Below are 8,069 nucleotides of genomic sequence, written 5' to 3'. Positions count from 1 at the left end.
CCGCATTTTAAGCCCATGGCCCAAAGGCCGAGATTAACGCATGCAAGGCCGCATTTTAAACATGGCAAGTTGCATTTAACAGGTGGGCACCGCGCTTATTAACCATGGCAAGGCCGCATTTTAACCATGGCAAGGCCGCATTTAACCATGCAACGTTGTCTAATTTAACCATGGCAAGGTCTGCTGGAACATTGACTCGTACAAACGGACGCACTATGACCTCCGTAAAGCAAACAAAAAGGCGACAAACGAGAGTAACACAAGTGGAGTTGTCAATTCAATCGGCTTCATACACATGATGTAAGTTGCAGGGACTTCAGTAGCGCACATCACGGTACTAAACACAAGCCAGCCTCAATGCAAAGCTCGTCCGACAGCAACGCCAGCCCATCGCAGGTCCGCCGACTAAGGCACGGCCAAGCCACATCGCAGACGCCTCGCTCAGCCGGATTAAGAGCACGGCCAGCCTACATCGCAGACGCCTCGCTCCGGCGGATTACAGGCAACAGGCGCAGCCAACATCCGCAGAAACGCCCTTCGCTCACCGAGCATCAATCCAAGCCCAGCTCACGGATAAGCACGCAGCCCACGCAAGGCCTCGTCCGAGATACCCAAGCGCACTCGACGCCTCCTCCTGGATAAGGCTACGGCCGAGCCACCATCCGCAGATCGCCCCGTCAGTTCTGTCCGGATAAGGCACGGCCCAGCCACAGTCGCAGACGCCTCGCTCCCGGATAAGGCACGGCCAAGCACATCGCGCAGACGCCTCGCTCCCGGATAAGGCGACGGCCAGCCACATCGCAGACGCCCCGCTCCCGGATAAGAGCACGGCCACGCACCATCCGCATACGCCTCGCTCCCGGAGATAAGGCACGGCCAGCCACATCGCAGACGCCTCGGCTCCCGGATAAGGCACGGCCAGCCACATCGCAAGACGCCCCGCTCCCGAATAAGGCGACGGCCAGGCCACATCCGAACAGACGGCCTGCTCTCCGGATAACCGGCAAACGGCCAGCCACATCGCAGACGCCTCGCTCCCGGATAAGGCACGGCCAGCCACATCGCAGACGCCTCGCTCCCGGATAAGGCACGGCCAGCCACATCGCAGACGCCTCGCTCCCCGATAAGCTAAACACCTTCTTCGCACGGTTCAAAGAAAATAACATTGTGATGTTGATGCCGGCCCTCTCCGTTTACAAGGACTGTATGCTCTCGTTCTCTGTGGCCAACGTCAGTAAGTCATGTAAGCGTGTTAACCCTTGCTAGGCTGCCAGCCCAGTCAGCATCCCAAGCTGCATCCTCTCTGACAATCTGACAACGCTCTGAATTTACGAACTCCCAGAACACACTCTGAGCAAACTCTGGCACTCCGGATGAAATTACAAACAGCAAGATGTAATTTGTTATGCTAACAAGCTAGCAAGAGGTTGCATAGCAACAGCATCAACTTCCGTACTAATACTTAAATGAACTAATAGTATATAGAATGTAGTATACAGTATGTTGTATTGGTATTCGAACACAGCTATTGTCTAAATGACTGGTAGAAACACATTCATGACCATAAAGGGGGGAGGGGGGGGGGGTTGTCCCGGGGGGAGGTTGTCCCCAGCACTCATCCAACATATTAATACTTTACTCAAAAATGATCTCAATTTATCTCTCTAAACAATTTATCTCTCTAAACAATTCATCTCTCTAAACAATTCATCTCTCTAAACAATTCATCTCTCTAAACAATTTATCTCTCTAAACAAGTACTTGTATATTTAAAAATATAAATATAGATATAACTTAATTGGAATATATCTAGAACTTTTTCAAAATGTCAAAATTTTGATCAACTTACCACAACATAATTTATTTGAAATATCTCCAAAAGTTGTGATGACCGAGGATTTTTTGTTGTTGAGCAAGAGCAGTGGCAGCCAGGGAAGGTGTTGGGAAAATAATTTGGTGACATCTTGTGGTTTTGTAATCGCTGTAATCGCTGCCAAAGGTGCTTCAACAAAGTAAAGGGTCTGAATAATTATGTAAATGTAATATTTCAGTTTCTTATTTGTAATACATTTGCAAACATTTATAAAAACCTGTTTTTTGCTTTGTCATTACGGGGTATTGTGTGTAGATTGATGAGGGAAAACAACTATTTAATCCATTTTAGAATAAGGCTGTAACGTAACAAAATGTGTAAAAAGTCAAGGGTTCTGAAATTGCTCATTATTCCGGACTCTGAAATTGCTCCTTCTGATATTTCTTCATTTCTTTCTTTACATTGTTTGAATTGTGTGTATATTGTTTTGTATTACTAGGTATTATTACCGAACTGTTGGATCTAAAAACATAAGCATTTCGCTGCGATAACGTATGCAAATCTGTGAATGCGTCCAATAAACTTGATTTGACTTAATAATAGTGTAAAACTCAATTTCCCATGGTCCCGTCATTGCGTTCTGCAGTGGGTGTGGCTGAATGAGGTAATGATGTGTTTGTGTATGTGTGTACGTGTGTGTATGTGTGTGTATCTCCTCTCTGTTCATCCTGAAACTCGCTCTCAGTACATTAATGGAGCCGCAGCATCTCCTCTGCAGCACGAGAGCATCAGGGTGTATCTCCGGGCACCGAGGCAGGATGAAAACCCGTTGGTAAGTGTTTTGATTGACCGGGACGTGTGAAGGCGGAGCTGGCTTCATTATCGAATGAACCCTCGTTAACGGACGGACAGACAAACGGACAGAATGCACCGGGACCTCAACAGAACCGTCGTAATTACTGAGCTAACCACGTGAGGTGTGTTTAATACCGCTAGTTAACGCAAGCCGTTCTGTGGATTAAATCATATTGTTGACGGTGAGAAACACACGGATGGATTGGTTAAAGAATGACAATATAATATCTACGAAATGATTGTATAATAATCTATATGAGATGGCCCGGTGGGGATCCTGAAAGAGAGATTGTAGATGAAAATAGATAGAGACAGAATGATATTCGACAGACCAATAAATGCACTAATATTTTAACTGTGGGACCGAATAACGATTATGATTATTAATATTATTGATAAATAGGCTAATTTAATGTTATTTATAAACAAGCTAATTTTGTCGTTAGCATAGCAGGACTAGAGGCCTGGTGTTCAGTGTTAACTGTTATCATCCAGTCAGATAGCACTCATGTATTACTCTGTTACCTACTCTATATTTTACTGTTTGACGACACAAAGAACTAGTTAGTTCATTAATAATGACCTGATAATAACATGGTAGGCCTTTTGGATGTGTTTCTTTAGTACCATTGTGTTACATTCAGTACTAGGCCACCAAGTGATATACTACAATATCCCAGTTGTATCATTACCTGGTAAATACTAGCAAGAACAGTGTCCCGTAAGGAGAAAGAGATTAACTGATAATAACAAATGTTAATTTCTATAAATCTCTAATAATAGTTAACTGAGACTTCAGATGTCTAAGGTAAAGAGTAGTGAGACGGTGAAGGTTGTGGTTCGCTGTCGCCCGTTAAACCGGAAAGATGCAGCTGGTGTTACCGGGACACCAGGAGGAAGGGGCGGGATCATAGAGATGGACGTAGATCGGGGTCAGGTGGTCTTACGGAACCCTCGCGCTCTGCCCGGCGAGCCGCGGAAAACGTTTACGTTCGACTCTGTGTATGACGCATCGTCTAGACAACGTGACCTGTACGATGAGACGGTACGCCCGCTGATCCACTCAGTCCTGAACGGGTTTAATGGAACCATCTTTGCCTATGGCCAGACGGGCACCGGGAAGACCTACACCATGCAGGGAGCGTGGCTAGAACCAGAGAGGCGGGGCATCATCCCCAACGCCTTCGAACACGTTTTCACCCAGATCGCCCGCTCCACCGCTGACCGCCAGTACCTGGTCAGAGCCTCTTACCTGGAGATCTACCGAGAGGAGATAAGGGATCTACTGGATCCCAACGTGCACGCCCCTCATGTCCCCAACGTGCACACTCAGCCCCCCCGCACCCTGGAGCTGAGAGAGAGCCCGGAGAGCGGGGTGTATGTGCGTGACCTGACGTCGTGCGTGTGTAAGAGCGTGAAGGAGATACAGGAGCTGATGAACGTAGGGAACCAGGTGCGCTCGGTGGGAGCGACAGACATGAACGAACACTCTTCCCGTTCCCACACCCTGTTCCTCATCACGGTGGAGTGTTCCCAGACAGGGCCGGACGGACGGCAGCACATCAGGGTAGGCCGGCTCAACCTGGTTGACCTGGCGGGCAGCGAGCGGCAGGCCAAGACAGGCGTCCACGGAGAACGCCTGAAAGAAGCCGCTACAATCAACCTGTCTCTGTCGGCGCTAGGCAACGTGATCTCAGCCCTGGCAGACGGGCGTAGCGGCCACGTTCCGTACCGGGACTCCAAACTGACCCGGTTATTACAGGACTCTCTGGGAGGCAACGCCAAGACGGTGATGGTGGCTACACTAGGCCCCGCCCCCCAACACTACGAGGAGACCCTCACCACGCTCCGCTACGCTAACAGAGCTAAYAACATCCAGAACCAACCAAGAGTTAACGAAGACCCTAAAGACGCCCTGCTCAGAGAGTTCCAGAAGGAGATCGCACGGCTCCGCGCACAGCTCAGCCACAGGGAAGGGAGGGGCAAACACAGGAAGGAGGAAGGGCTGGGATGGAGAAGGGGATGAGGAGGGAGAGGAGGAGGTGGAGAAGGAGAGGAAGCTGGCAGGAGGAGAAGGAGGCCATCAGAGAAGATGGATCACTATTGGCTGTGGAGAAGCAGAGGCTACTGGGAGAGAAGGAGATAATGATGGGAGATCTGAGGAAGGAGCAGGACACCACCGAGCAGTTGACTGCCAAGTACAAGGTACATACACACATACTGTATATAGAGAGGAATCTTTAGGGTATTTATCCCTCCCTCCTCCCCTCCTCTGCCTGCCTGCTCGTCTCCCCTTCCTCTCTCCCCTCCTCCCTCATCCTCTACCCCCCCTCCTCTCCCTCCTTCTTCCCCTTCTCCCCCCATCCTCCTCCCTCCTGCTGTTTCCTGTGGGGGATGATGCTTCCTTCCTGCCTGCTGGATTTCAGCCTATCATATCACATAACCGAAACACTATCCCCTTCCCTCAGCCCCAACCAACCCTTTAGTATGTGATTGTCTATTGCACTTTATTCACTTCACTCTCTCTCTCCCTTGCTTTGGAAATATAAACATATTTTTCCTACGAGAGAGAGAGAGAGAGAGTCACCACATCTCTCAGCATGCTCTACACAATCAGCTGTGTGGCTGTGTGTTGAGTTGCAAAGAAAAAGCCACATCTCAGACTGGCCAATAAAAATTAAAGATTAAGATGGCAAAAGAACACAAACACTGGACAGAGGAACTCAGTTCAGACATTTGGAACAGTTAGCAGGATAAAGTCCTGCGAACGAAGAGAGTACCCACCACATTTCTGAACAATAAAAATGCCCAAATAAAATGGTAGTAAACCCAAAATGGCTTTGTAAATAAAAGTATACCAGTGACTGAGCCTACGATTGACTAGAGAAGGCCAGCCAACCCTGGTATACAAAGTGCAGTGATGCGTAAGGGTTTTGCAGTTTAAAATACATCTCAATGCTCCATGGTAAAGGGTGTCAATTGATCTCAAACACTGATCGTAAGCGTTCATATTGAAAATATCATAGTCTTGTCAGGTGTGCTCCCTCCTCCGGCCTCTAGGTCACCAGGCTGTCACGTGTGCTCCCTCTCCGGCCTCTAGGTCACCAGGCTGTCACGTGTGCTCCCTCTCCGCTTAGGTCACTAGGCTGTCACGTGTGCTCCCTCTCCGGCCTCTAGGTCACTAGGCTGTCACGTGTGCTCCTCCTCCGTCCCTTTAGGTCACTAGCTGTCACGTGTGCTCCCTCCCGGCCTCTAGGTCACCAGCTGTCACGTGTTGCCCTCCCTGCCTCTTAGGTACCAGGCCTTCACGTGCTCCCTCTCGCCTCTAGGTCACAGGCTGTCACGTGTGCTCCCTCTCCCGTCTAGGTCACTAGGCTGTCAGTGTGCTCCTCTCCGGCCTCAGGTCACCAGGCTGTCACGTGTACTCCCTCTCCGGCCTCTAGGTCACCAGGCTGTCACGTGTGCTCCCTCTCCGGCCTCTAGGTCACCAGGCTGTCACGTGTGCTCCTCTCGGCTCTAGGTCACCAGGCTGTCACGTGTGCTCCCTCTCCGGCCTCTAGGATCACTAGGCTGTCACGTGTGCTCCCTCTCCGGCCTCTAGGTCACTAGGCTGTCACGTGTGCTCCCTCTCGGCCTCTAGGTCACCGAGGCTGTCACATTGTACTCCTCTCCGCCTCTAGGTCACCAGGCTGTCACGTGTGCTCCCTCTCCGGCTTAGGTCACCAGGCTGTCACGTGTGCTCCCTCTCCGGCCTTAGGTCACAGGCTGTCACGTGTGCTCCCTTCCGGCCTCTGGTCACTAGGATGTCACGTGTGCTCCTCTCCGGCTCTTAGGTCACTAGGCTGTCACGTGTGCTCCCTCTCCGGCCTCTAGGTCACCAGGCTGTCACGTGTGCTCCCTCTCGGCCCTCTAGGTCACCAGGCTGCTCGTTAGGGCGCACACCTGTCACCATGGTTACATGCATAATGACACTCACATGGTCTCATCACCATTTTGTTCATTTATTAATTAAATGTATTCACTCCCTGAACTTGCTTTCCAACTCTCACACGGAACCCAAACCAGTTGCACGCGTGCACTATTGTGCATAAATGTATTTTGTCCCTCACACCAAACGCGATCACGACACGCAGGTAAAATATCAAAACAAACTCTGAACCAATGACATTCATTTGGGACAGGTCGAAAAGCATTAAACATGTATGGCAATTTAGCTAGCTAGCTTGCACTTGCTAGCTAACGTTAATTTGTCCTATTGTAGCTAGCTTGCTGTTGCTAGCTAATTTGTTCTGGGATAAAACATTGAGTTGTTATTTTACCTGAAATGCACAAGGTCCTCTACTCCGACAATTAATCCACACATGAAACGGCCAACCGAATCGTTTCTAGTCACCTCCTTCCAGGCTTTTTCATCTTTGAACTTATATGGTGATCGCATCTAAACTTTATTGTATTACCACGACTACCGGCAAAACAGTTTTGTCTTTCAATCACCCACGTGGGTATAACCAATGAGGAGAATGGCACGTGGGTACCTGCTTCTATAAACCAATGAGGAGATGGAGAGGCAGGACTTGCAGCGCGATTCTGCGTCAGAAATAGGAACGACTTCTATTTTAGCCCTTGGCGTTGCAGACGCCAGACCATTTTGTCGCGCACGCGATGTGTCCGGTCTGGTCAGCATTTCAGCGTGCATCGTTACAGTCTAGTATAGGCATAAATGTAGCTGATACTAGCCTCCTTCTGGCTTCAAAAGAAAAACAGGCCGTTTTCCTGAAATGTAATCCCAACTTCAGCTTCTATTTTTTTGTTGTTAGTTGTTGTTGAAAATGCATTTTTAAAGAGGCCATCATTTAAAATTCCAAGATATTTATATGAGGTTTCTCAATCTCATTGCCCTGACAGGTAGTAATAGGTGAAAGGTTCAGAGGTCTATTTCTTGCTTTAGAAAACACCATTAGTTTAGTTTTGTCAGTTTTGAGGATAAGCTTCAAATATGTTGAAGTATAAAAAGCAATTTGCAAGTTCTTGAAAGCTTTTGTGAGAGACGAGGCACAACAATAAATAACAGTATCATCAGCATAAAAGTGAAGTTAGCATTTTGCACATTTTTGTCTAAATCATTTATATAAATAGTGAATAAGAGAGTACCAAGTACAGAGCCTTGGGGCACACCATTACAGACAGACAATTTAACAGACAAGAGCCCATCAAATTGAGTGCACTGAGTTCTATCAGACAGATAGTTAGCAAACCATGCAACTGCATGCTCCGAAAGACCGACACGACAATCTCTGCCTTAGTATAGCATGATCAACTGTATCAAAAGCCTTAGAGAGATCAATACAAAGTGAGACAGTGCTGTTTTTTACAAGTGCTTCAGTGATATCATTTAAAATCT

General features: G+C 48.4%; 1 pseudogene; it reads left to right on the top strand.

Moving 5' to 3' along the window:
• Positions 1-2,520: 2,520 nt before the first annotated feature.
• On the top strand, positions 2,521-6,386 carry LOC112075119 (kinesin-like protein KIF3B; annotated as a pseudogene).
• Positions 6,387-8,069: the final 1,683 nt, after the last annotated feature.

Source organism: Salvelinus sp. IW2-2015, unplaced genomic scaffold (assembly GCF_002910315.2).
Source record: "Salvelinus sp. IW2-2015 unplaced genomic scaffold, ASM291031v2 Un_scaffold2991, whole genome shotgun sequence".
NCBI lineage: Eukaryota > Metazoa > Chordata > Actinopteri > Salmoniformes > Salmonidae > Salvelinus > Salvelinus sp. IW2-2015.
The sequence above is the reverse complement of the archived record's forward strand: the minus strand, read 5'-3'. Positions and strand labels throughout refer to the sequence as shown.